Here is a 13,208-nt window from a genome sequence, read left to right as displayed (position 1 = left end):
TGCTGTATACGCAAGATTTGTAATTTCACTGAAAATGTTTAGCAAATAATAGGGTTCAGAAAAATATTCATGTTTTCTAGCTGAATAATTAATTTTTAAATTACATATTAATTTTAAATTACTCTTTAAGTTTTCTTATAACAAAATTATTATATTTCCATATTTCCAGTATTCCCTATTATATATTTCTTACCATTTTTGTGCATAATAAAATGAATCAATTATTGACAGAATCATCTAGGAATATCAATAATAATAATATAGTATTAAGAATCATGATCACGTGAATACTCCTTTTCATTTATTCTTTTCTCTGATTAAATATATTTGATAAATATATACGATAAATATTAATAAAATATTTTTAAAAGGAATGAAGTTTTATAAGAAATGTAATACACTTGAAAATAAATGAATATCAACTAAGAAAGCTTACTTAACAGGTAATTCCGATCATTTTTTAAGAATAAAATTATATTATACTTTAAATCAAGTCTTTATCAGGTAATTACTTTATTAAAAACTGAAAACATCTATTAAAATATCACTTAAATATTTCATTGGTGTATACGAATCGTATTATATATTTAAAAAAAAATTTTCTTTTTTGATGTTCACCACTGAATTTTGATCGTCAGTTTCGTTTAAAGCGATAGCTTGCATGAAGTACGTAAAACAAAATTTCCTCGCGAAAATTTTGTTTTTTATTTTCATTTTCTTTTTTTTTTTTTCTTTTCTTTTGTTAAGCTAGTATTTGTAATTCTACCTACGAAGCCGTGGCAGAGAAACACGAAACACGACCTGTCGGTTCTCTTTTAATTTTATTTCACGGGTAACTTATATTTACGCAGCCGTAAAATCGAATTCATATATCTATCCTAACTGCAATGCGTCGGAACCTCCTCACCGAAACTGAAATGTTACCTATTGCCTATTTAAAATCATTGTACCAATTTATCTTTGTCTGAAGATAATTGCTTATTATTACCTACTATATAGATATGTGTGTGTGTTGGCGTCACTGACTATTCTCATCGTGGTCATTAATAACCTTGGAAGGTGTATGTGATTTTAAATTTGTCATAAAAAAAAAGAGCTTGTATATACTAGATTCGATTTTTTACTTTACACAATTCGCATTTTTTGAAAAACAGAATACCTACACCAACACGAATATCATATAAAGCTTCTGGAACAGGAATATCGACAACTGATATCAATACACTGAAACACGATATATAACGATATTCTCGGCATTGCACGTCAAGCTAATGACATTTAGTTGTTTTTTTCTTTTTTTTTTTTTTTGTTTGGGACACGGTTATTGATGCTGAGATAACCGTAAATTGATCAAGTTAACAGATAATCGCTAGATCGGATGTCAGGTAGTTGACGTGAAAGAGCTTCGTATAGTTGAAAGGACTTGTGCGTTCATGTTAATGCCATGATACGAGGATAAATATAGCGTGTAACACTGTAAAGCTGTAATTATGATATTCTGATCTTGGTTTCTCATTTATACCCTTTGGAAAGTTAAAACAGAAACTTTCAACTCTTATTATCCAATCAATGAAAACCTCCGTAATATTGTAGATTCTAGGATATAGTTTCTGCTATCGGTGTTTGATAAATGTATAAAAACAAGGACAAAACGTGTCAACTTATGTTAATGGTACTTAAATGACAATGTCCATAATTTATATGACTTATCATTTCATGAAATTGTCAATATATCTACTGATAATAACTGCTTTATACCAAACTATATTAATATACAACCTATGGATCGTATTACATATTAAATTATATAATATCCTTCCACAAAAAAAAGAAAACAAATTTTGAAAGTATACGAAAATATCAAAATTATTGTAATTTTTTATTCACAAAGCAGAGAGATTAATTCTTTACGATTTATAAGTAAATATTTGGCCTAATATTGTAATAGATTAGAAGATAAGAAATTTAATGGATATATGGGTTGATTGTACTATATATTTTGGAAAGAATTTGAAAGACTTTATTTTAAAGAATACTATATTTTGTACACGGAAAGCGTTAAACGTTTTATCGCGGCAACCAGTAATTTTCATCGTCATCCTTTTCATTAATCAAATGTCGGAAAATTACTGTGCAAGTAATTTGCCTCCCGTGCTGAAACTTGTAATTTTTTTATTCACTTTCAGAACCGATTGCCTCTACAATTAAAGCCTACGCCTGCGCGATGTAGTTATTCTCTTTCTGTCGTATCCTTTCCGCTCTCTACTTTGAGCAATTTTCAGTTATTTATTTCTCTTCTCTTCTTGATTCTACGATTATTTTCTTCCATATTATTAAAATCAGTACAAATGTTGAATATTTCATTAAGATAAGGATTCAAAGAAGATTAGTTCAGAATTATTTCAAGAGCAGAATGAAATCCTTGTAAAATTTAATATTCCTATAAATTATTATATTATTTTGTGATTGTTTAAAGTTTAGTAGTTTTGTTATGTATGATAATTTCATTCATCAAATTCTTGATTAAAAGCCGATGTCAACGACAGACGAGAGAATTATGCACTAACACATGGGAGAACCGAATATTCGTTACTTCCGGTTCATTGATAAAGAGATCGGTACCCATCAACGGAGTGAATCAGCTCCGAAGCCTCAGAGAATTAAAAATTTCCAAGATTTCCCATGTGCCGCCGATTTACTAAATTCTTCGACGCTGACAATTTAGACTCTTGAGAATACAATTCATCAATACGACGCTGACATTTAATTTTATTTAATACCTTTTAAATTATGCTTCTTCAAAAGATTATATAAAATCTTTTCTTTTTCTAAGTATAAGTTGATTTAAATGAAGCATTAAATATACTTATATAATTCTTTTATGATTCTAAAATTTTATTACGAAAGTTTTATCAGAGAGGTAATAAAATTAACATAGTTAAAATAGTAAATGAAGTTCCAATCATAATCTTTTTTCATAAATAGATAACCGGGCATAAAAAATTGCAATAGAATAATATATGCTTGAAGGTGCATGATATTGTATTACATATGAAATTCCATGCGCGCTCTTCGCCAGAATCGCAAACTGGGTCAAAGAACTGGTTTCAAAAATGGGAATCGTATTACTCAAACGACTATAAAACTTGTCTATTTCGTTGTTTATACTTTATTCGATCGTTACTAGCATTGTTTCCATTTCTCTCTAAACGGTTGAATTTGAATTTAATAGTGCACTCTTATACAATACTATTAGATTTTACTGTATGTTCTTAATAGTTTATCTTCAATTATGTATGTACAAATAGAGAATTTTCATTAAAAGCTTCGAAATATTTTTTCCAGCAATAAAGTTAACACTACTTTGGAAATTAATTGCAATGTGGATATGATTAATTGGAATTGAGGAAACGTATTCTATATTTAAATTTTGACTCGCTATAATTAGTTATTATATGTGCATTACTATAGTTAGGCAAGAATGTCAACCAAATAGCTGCCGTGTTTTTTCTAATAGACTGTCATTCCTTTTTCAAAATACTCCATGATGTTTAAGGAGAATTGTTATGGGATCTTTCAAATAATGTGCAGAATTTTCGTTTAAAATTCGTAATCTGTTGGAGGATTATTGGTATACACCTTAATTCTCATTACTAACACAAAGAAAATAATCCAATAACATGGAATTATTTTATTAAAGTCAAAATTTACTGACAGGAATATCTCACGAAATAACAATCTTGTGTTTTCACGCGAGTAGATTATCTTAAATTACAAAGAACAAGGTGCTCCCATCTGATATGACATGAAACTAAATATTAACCAAGTTTGAAATAATTCCAAATTTCAAAAAGTCTTAGACTCTTCAAAACTCTAAATTTAGTTCTAATAAATTGTAATAACTAACTAGCTTTAAAACTGTAGCTTCTGCTGAAGAATTTATGGGACATTTTTTTGTCAATATCTCTTTGTAAGTAGGCTCCTTTTATCCAGGAAGCAAAGTACGACAGGTACATCGTGTGGTTCACACACAAAGATCACTCGCACACCTCCTAGTGAGCACTCAAAGACATTCCTCTCGCTTTGACCTTGGTACAAAGTATCACGAACCATGATAGTACTTGGAATGAAATTTCCTCGAGAGCCCTCGATAAAGCACTTGTACGCGAACAGAGGCTCGTTTTGGACTCTCAGCTCCAAAACCACTGACCATCGTACGATCAGCAGACTACTCTACACTAGGCCACAAATTCCACGACTTAGCACAGTGAAGAACTTGTCTATGATGATTATGCATTACCGCAAAGATTGAATCATGCTCGGATGATAAAAGGAATCACGATATAAGCCGCGGCAGAGATGTGGTTTCTATCAGATGGCCAAAGGAGACGGCGCATTAGAGTTGATCATACCATTTCTCCAATGTAGAAGCACTTTATCTACTATCATTTAATTCATCTACTATCTACTTCCTTTTGAATTTATTTTACATTTTTGTTTATCTTTACATTACTTTTGTATTTTACCGAGTATAGTTTAGACGTAGTTATATCTGAGTGTTTATTATTTTGCATTTTTATTAATTTGCCATAAAATAGATTGAAAGATAGAGGAAGATTATAAATCTAATTATATAGGATAATGTTGATTAAACGTGATTGCCTTTAATTTAACAAAAAATTTCATTAAACGAATAATGAGCTATAATTCCCTTTTTGATCTTATCTTATATTGTATATAGCATATTGAATTTTCAGTTAGTTGTACGTGTATGTGTTCGTCATTATTAAAGCAGTTCAAACTTAATTTTAAAATTCAGACATCGTTCAACTATCATAAATTGATCATCAAAATGAATTGAATGAAATTGAAGATACATTGAATAAAATTGAATAAAAAGTTAATTTCTATAGTATAGAGCGTAGAATATTATAACGTATTTGTTACATGAAACTCATTCGGAACATCTTTTAGTATTTTAAAAATTACTTTCGTATCATAGAGCACTTCTTACTAAAGTAAAACCTCGTATAATAAATAAATCCTCGTCTATTCTAATAAATAAATAAATGTATATATCTTATATATATTAAATGTAGCTTTCAGCTTGTTTTATACATTCATACAGTCTGCATTATTATCATAAATAGCATATAGACAGGACAGCCACAACCCGTGTATGAATTCGCTATCGTAACCACAGTCCACGCTACGTCTCGCTGGCTGGCAGGATGTCCTGGTAGCTGCAATGGAAGGCAACCGACGAGTTCTCGGAGGATACGTGCAGAACCGTGATTCTAACCCCAGAGCAGAATATCGTGGACTGTCAACAGTAATACGCCTGTCTCTTGTCCACGCCACTGACCACACATTGCCATTCGTCTTGTTTTGGCCTGACTGCTGCCAGTAACTCAATGACGCATATGCAAATCCAATGATAAAATGTACATTTACTTTCATAGACATTGTAAATACGTCTATCCATTGCGGAAGATTCTCTTAACATTACTACACAGCCCTGCGTAACAAAGAACGTTAATTTGATAGTAAAAAATAAAATAATTTTATAAATCCTGGTCTGGTTTTTAAAAAAGGTTAAAATCTTATGGAACTTAATATTCATAAAATTGTTTTTCTCTAAAATCTAAATGAAAATAAAGTTATTATGTTTCGACTTCCTCTTGGAAATCATTTTAATCGCATTAATTCTGATGCTTCTTTTTAACAGCCCATCCATAAAAGAGGAAATTGCAAGATTAGCCTGATGATATCAGAGGCTCTTTTAATATTTTACAGGATAATTTCAGTTGCAATTGTAAATTGTAACCGCAATAATAGTTTCTATAAATTTTTAACGCGTAATCCAAGCCGATATAGCATGGTTTTCATAAAACTTGAAACACAAGTTTACCATCGAGAAGAAGGTGCTTAATATTTTACGTCTGTGTAAAGCACTTCTAAAAGCCAGTAATATCGCGCCATTGCGAATTCGTAAAATTCTACGCAACCGTGAATTCCCCTTTGAATACTTCTAAATTTATAAGGTATTGTTGAAGTCGCAATTTGCTGTGCGAAGAATAACTTTCGTGGCGATTTTTGCTTGTTCAACGACGTACAAAATCTACAGATGTAAGAAGCAAAAACAAAATCGTAGAAACTAATTAATATTTTGCAATTATGCAACATTTTATTTCATTTATATTAACTCGCAAATAATTGAAATATATTATTATAAAGATATGGATTATTATTCAGTAATATTATTCAGTAAATAAAATTAGTTTTAACAACATAACGGTCTCATAACATCATAGCTACACTAGCGTCATGTTAATGTCAACCTGGTAACCAGAGTTTTCTATAAATAGAAAATTAAGTATTAATATGGATAAATTAAATTTAGTTGTTACAAGTGTTATGTAATATAGTTTATTTTTAATGAAATGAAATGACACGTAGAGGTTTTCTAAAAGAAGAAGATATTATGTCCAAAGAAATTAACTCGTGGTTAACAGGTAAACTATCAGTGGACGATGTATATCCATTTACCTATTCATGTGTTTGTTTACTTATTACTTTCACATTTTTATTTTTCGAATACTCAAAGTTATCGACTTTTACGACAAATATGACATAGATTATATTTTTAATGTTTTATTCTTAAGGAAATGAATCAAGTAAATACTTTAAGAATAGAGGTAAACGCAGAATTTGCAATTGTTAAAAATACAAGCTTATTATTATTTACAGTTTGTTAAAATGTATACATGTAAGTAGCACCCTTGTGCGCACTAGCTTATCTCCAACATGAAATTAACTCTGAAAACGACGGAGCAGCACCAGGGGACGTACTGTGCGGACGGAGAAGTTTTAGAAGTGGAAATTATTTCAAACTTTCGATGTCTACATTTCGCGGAGGAACATTTAAACGAAATTTAAACCATATGATTAAAGAGAAACCTCATTTTCTGATCATTAATATATATATATTTCGGAATTGTAGAAAAATTATTTATAAGTGCATTATTTACTTCATTCTAAAATGAAATATATTTTTACTATGATAATTCCAGTGTGTCATGTCATGTCGGATGAACTAAATGTTTTCTAAAACATGCTTTTATCGAGGAATATTTGTTTAAAGCTTGTATTAAAAAAAATAATAAAAAGATTTACATAAAAGATTGTACAAACGAAAAAATTTATGGAAGAGTGTACTTAAACATAAATAAAATGCACTAGATCGCTTTATATGCTAATACTAAACTTCGTAAGGGCGTAAAATACACTCATGTCAGTTGTTGACCTGTTACCCAAGCCATTGCATTAGAAGAATCGTTTCTGTTTTCGACATCCCCGTTCAAAATACAGAGAGGGATAACTTGAATAGCAAAGAAAGTGTATCTTTGATTTTCGTAATGTAAATCATGCTGTATTATTTAAAATCCAAATAAAATATTATTAGATCGAGTAAAAGACTTTTTGTTGCTTTCTATTGTTTTATTGTATGTAGTATACATTCGTGTAACTGACCACAAAATAATTGAGCATTTGCGTTTCCATAATTTTGGTTATTGTTAGTGTTTTAATTCCTTCTTTTTCAAATTTATATTAGAATTCCTGTCTAAATTCTTGGAAGTATTAGTGCATAATTAGGAAAATTATTGAAAAGTATTACAGGCTAGTTAATAAAATATTATATCGCTTTATAAGTTTTAAAGAAATACTGAAGTCACATATAATAAACAACATTTGTAAAATGTACGAGAGAAACATTGTTAATAAGATAAGCGTATTATGACAATAATGTCATCAGATAAATCAGAGCTTTCTGTTTTTTCCTCAGTTTGTTAGAAATGTTTATACCAGAGGAGAGATTTACATAAAACAAAAAAAGAGAAGGCATCACAAAGAATAAAAATATTTGCCAATAGGAAAGAAGACTATAACTTGAAAATCATGGGGATATTTTTTAATCGATATATTTAATTCGACTCAACTGTTACTTCTCATGATGATTTCATTGATTGTTAATTGTGAACCGTAGTAGCAAATCGATGAATCCGGCTCAAATCGAAGGACTACTATCGTGTACATTTCATTAGTACGTAGAACATCGTTTAACTTAGGGCAAGAGAATTTGGAATGAGTATGAAGCCAGGAGGGAGCGTCGAGTTCCAAACGATAGTTTGTTGAAATAACAAAACTTGGATTGATACTCGAACAGTGCTTAGACCGTCTTAAGGACTTGTTGTCGATCCTCATTGAATCGCCGCTAAATATTCCATGTGCTAAATTTCAGTTCAAGACTGTTGTAGTCCGGTGTGAAACAATCGTTAACTGAGATTAATGATTAAATTTTAGCTTATTTCTATCCTTGCATCAAATGCAGTTTATTTGCGTAGACAACGTTTCGTAAACATTTAAAAAGTCTAGTAGCGTTTAATTTGTATTCTGATCAATTTAAAATCAAGTCAAATTGTAAAAACTACAAATAATTTGTCATTTTATGAAATAAAATATAGTCATACGTAGTCATACAATTAATGACATTTTGTAATTTCATCTAAGTCTAAAAAGGTATAAATTCAGTTATAAAATTTGTCACTAACTTTAGCAAGTATAACAACTTTGTTAGGAGCTTCATATACTTAAGTTTTATTAATTCTTACTTTACTGCCAATCTTAAAAGTTTCTACTTAAACGTTTTTCGAGGACAATGGAATTAAATTCTGAATAAATAAATAAATAAATATTCTTACAAAAAAATAGATTAGAAATATAGGTATTTTATGTAATATGATACTAGCACAATTCAATTGCTTGAGTGAAAATTTACACTTTTACTGATATTTAAATTTGCACAGATTATGTGGATGAGAATGAAGACTGAGAAGTCAGAGGATGAAATTCAATGATTTCTATTGTTCATTGATATCACTTATTATACATCTTAATAATGGTTGAATGGGATCTCTTTATAACTGGTTTCTGACGTCCAGCTGTGCTTGACGTATTTGCATCATTTTAAGATAAAAGTCCGTCAATTTCCCCGTTGAAATTATCTGTACGTTCTTTGTATGGTATTTCCAACAAATTATCTGAGTGTAAAACTGTGTAACGTCATTAGAATAAAAGCCCGTTTGTTTGTGCCTCCTTATATACACTAATGAGAACCTTCATTGAAACGTATTTTCCATGATACTATAGCTTATGCTTTGTACTTCAACTTCTTTTCTTTGCCTTCTTGACATGTATACGCTATCTTGGTTCTCTTACGTTTCAGTTAAGTGGCCGATATGGACGAAATAGCGCCATGAGGCTGCTCTACACCAGCTGCCACTGTATCACAATTACCAGATAGTAGGAATTATTTAGCGATGTCATTCGTTTCCCTCCCCCCCTTTCTTCTTTCTTTTTCTCTTAGATATTATTTTATGCTATTGTAGTTGTTTTACGTAGTAATAAAACGCGTTCTTATACTACTTTTCTAGTACACGAAAATATAACTTTATATTTGATATTAGTTAAAATATATATATATGCGTTTATTATTCTAACGAGGTATATATTTTTTTCACAGAAGAATTCGTAAGTTGTGTTATACAATTTTATTTCAATTCTTATTTATCCTATTTGCTTTATAGAAAAAAGATCTTTTAAAAGATCACCAACAAATAATTGAAAATTATAAAAATAGTTCTTCCACCCTATAAACATTAAATTCTATATTTACTTTTCTCTGCAATAATCGCTGCAAATCCCAAATCCCCAAAATACTATGTTCTATTTTGAGCTAATTGTGTAATTCGTACTGATTCTATTTCCTATACTAATTCAATATCCTAAATCGCATAGTTGACAGAAATGATTAAAATTTCTTGCAAAATCAAAGTTCATCTATTCTATAAGCGTACTCTGTATCCCAAATTCACTTCGATCTGCAACCATCGTTACATTCAAATCCGTAAGATACGAATCAAACAATTTCCGTCCACTGGGACCGTTTTTATCGCGAAATTGGCATTTTCTACTCGTAAAACGAAATTGTTTAACCAAATGGTATAGCGTGGAAGCGTACAGGCAGCGAGAGTTCCATTTATCCCTTGATCAGCTCTTGAAAGCACTCGATACGCATGCTCGAAACGGCTTCACGCAATAACGGCGAGATGCGCTTTACGGCCGTGGCACAATCTTGCGTTATCACTGTTATCAGTGATCCACAACTGGCCAATAAAGTGGACGAACGCGCGAATGCAGCCGTCGATTTTATCGCTCGAGAGATCGTCCTAGCGTCCTAGTGGCAGAATATCTTCCTGTACTAGGTTCGCTCGTATTCCTAGGATACGATAATCACACGAATACCAGCCTCTAATGTCTACGAACGACCTCGAGGCAATGCATTTCAATGCACCGACAACCTCTACGCTTGATTCCCTGTCTGCCGACTGCTGCGCGTTTCTAAGTGATTCCGGATTGGCGAACTAATGACTGTTTCATATTCATTGGCCGCGCACCGTTACCACCCTGCTGCGCTTACACATCGCATCCTCGTAACGCTTTATCGCTTCTGCTTCGTCTTCCTAATCTTTCACGCTGTTTCTAGACTAATCTTACATCCTCGGGATGGTTAAACTGTGGTTACGATCGGTTACATCAAGCCAGCTGTTGATTGCCATAATTGAACTTGCTCAAATACTATATTGCCATATGCAGATAACATACGTTGACTTCATGAATTCAAAAGTAACGAAATATATCGCGTCGAATGTTCCGTCATCGTTTCCAAGATTAAATTTCTTAAAGCCATTTATGAAAAATGTAAACATAGCTTACATCGCAGTCCATTCAATGGTTACTCCGTGGTTGTTTCTTCCCAATAATCCCAAATTACAGTGTATCGAAAAATGTTGCGAAGAGCGCTAAGAGGATCCGGTACCCTCCAGTGTTTTTTATCGATGCACGTTGCACAGAGTGGGAAACAAAAAGAAAGAAACAGAAAAAAAGGAAGGGACAAAAGCAAAAAAAAAAAAAAGGGACGATGGAAAGGAAAGCGACGCAACCAGACTGCGACAGCAAAAGGTGGGTGTTTCAGGTGCGATCGATATAGTACATCACCCTCGTCGTCTCTTGAACTCTTTTTCCTTTCTCTGCATCTGTCTCTCTCTCTCCCCTGGATCTGCGCGTCTTCGTCACCTTTTTCGAGCCTACGGAATGGCCGTCGTTCAGTCTCTCTTTTCAGCCTCGGCGTGAATCCTTCCTCCGTCCTTTCCCGTGCAGCAGCACGCCCTCTTTGTCTTCGCCTGCTGCGTCCCAATGAAAGTCTCAATGTCACGGTCCCTGTAATTTTCTTGTCTGAGCAGTAGCGCGTACAGCTGAAACCGGAGGCGTATCCAACGTGCTTTTCGAGCAGCCTCGTTCTAATTAGTAAATGTACACGACCAGATGAAACATCGATAAAGGAAAAGAAAGAAAACAAAAAAAGAAGGAAGATAGAAGAAAGAAACGTCAGAATTGTGCCGCCTTGTGCGCGGAGACTCGTGCCGTGTCTAGTGTTCTCGCGGTGTGGAGTTGCGCACGGTTCCGTAGTACCGCACGCACGCGGCACGCAGTTCATACGACGTCGTCGTCGTTTCCACGGTGAGATTTCTCTAAAGTGGGGTTGATCGATTGCGGACTGTCTAGACGGTTCGTTTGAACGCGTTCGTGCTCTTTTCAACGCGCGTCACCGTCGAATCGCATCAGCGAAACAAATTGGTGGCCGCCGTTAAAGGCGAATTTTCCTAAATTAGTTAAGCCGGACAACAAAGCCTCCTAATGACCAGAAAACCCGTTTATACGGCGTATCGGCCGTTCTTCTTAATTCGGTTGCGACCATGAATATACAATGGCTGCGCGAAAGTATTTGGACCGTCTATGAATATATTATAAATTTCATTAGCGCTATAATGGGACAAGCATGATTATCGTGATTATATTGGTAAAGTTTGAAACAGGTTTGGAAATTTGATGCGAATCTATATTTCGCAGTGATCACAAAAGTATTTGATCAATTATAGTCAATAATAAATTTTGACCTGTCGCTGTTACTATAGTCAATTGCTATTTTTTATTTGGCCCTTATTATTCTGTCGTGTAAAGTTTCGTTTAGAAAATATGTTATGGAAGCACGAGGAAATTTATAGTGAAATTTGCAAAATTTCTCTAGTAGAGATATAGTAGAGTAAAATCTTTGAGAGTTATAATATGCAGCCACTTTTAATATACAATACTTATTATATGTTTAAAGTGGTTGTTCATATTGTATACTAATTTTTTTTACTAAATATATGTTTGTAGTAAATATTTCGTAACTTCTAAGTACATTTTCAAATTGGTTTCAAATTTTACTTATATAATCATGGCAACCATGTCTCGCCATATTGCTAATGAAATTTCAAAATGTTTTATATAACACACACGTATGTGTTCGAATTTGAAAATTCGGGAAGGTGGTCCTGAATGAACTAAGCAACTTTACTTTGACGCAGTTCTTTGTATCGATAAGAGTAAATAATTTTGAGATAAGCAATCTACGATAAATAAAACACTTTACATAAGTAAGGAATTCTTCTAGTCCGAAGAAACAAACTTAGCTAGTTTAATTTTTGTTTACTCGTATTTAAGAACGTAGTTTTGTTCCGTTTTACTCGGTAAAGAAATTTCCAGCAGATCCCTCTTCTTTCATGAGCTGTGTAAACGTTACGATTGTACAACATATTTATACAATTTGCCGGAGCGGGGACGATTTGCTTTGTTAAAAGGAAAAGTTCTGGCGGTATTCATTTCGTTGCTGGATAAAAAACGGGACTTGTTAGGACAGAATTGCTTACATAAAACTCAAGAATCTAACATTTTGAGTTACTCGGCTACGGCTACATATCTCCTTGCTGTATCTGTATAATAATTCATCTCTGCGTAGAACTTCTTCATTCTAATCTCGAGCAAACTATAGTATCATCATAAAGTCCAACAGAGCGGAGAGACATTTTCTCGTTCAATTTTAAAACTATTTTCCAAATTTCATGAGAAAGATTCCAATAAGAAATAAAATTGTTATTCCTCGTTTTTTACATTTTTTTCGACAAAGTTTATTCTCTAGGCGATATTATAACGAACGAGGTAGTCCTAAACAAAAAACTGTTATTTTCTATTTTTTAAATTCTTCT

General features: G+C 32.4%; 1 protein-coding gene across 4 annotated transcripts in view; it reads left to right on the top strand.

The window, feature by feature from the left end:
* The window catches only part of LOC139987801 (uncharacterized), a 374,903-nt gene that overhangs the window by 326,964 nt on the left and 34,731 nt on the right, over positions 1-13,208 (top strand). The window lies entirely within an intron of this gene.

This window comes from Bombus fervidus, chromosome 5 (assembly GCF_041682495.2).
Source record: "Bombus fervidus isolate BK054 chromosome 5, iyBomFerv1, whole genome shotgun sequence".
Lineage (NCBI taxonomy): Eukaryota > Metazoa > Arthropoda > Insecta > Hymenoptera > Apidae > Bombus > Bombus fervidus.
The sequence above is the reverse complement of the archived record's forward strand: the minus strand, read 5'-3'. Positions and strand labels throughout refer to the sequence as shown.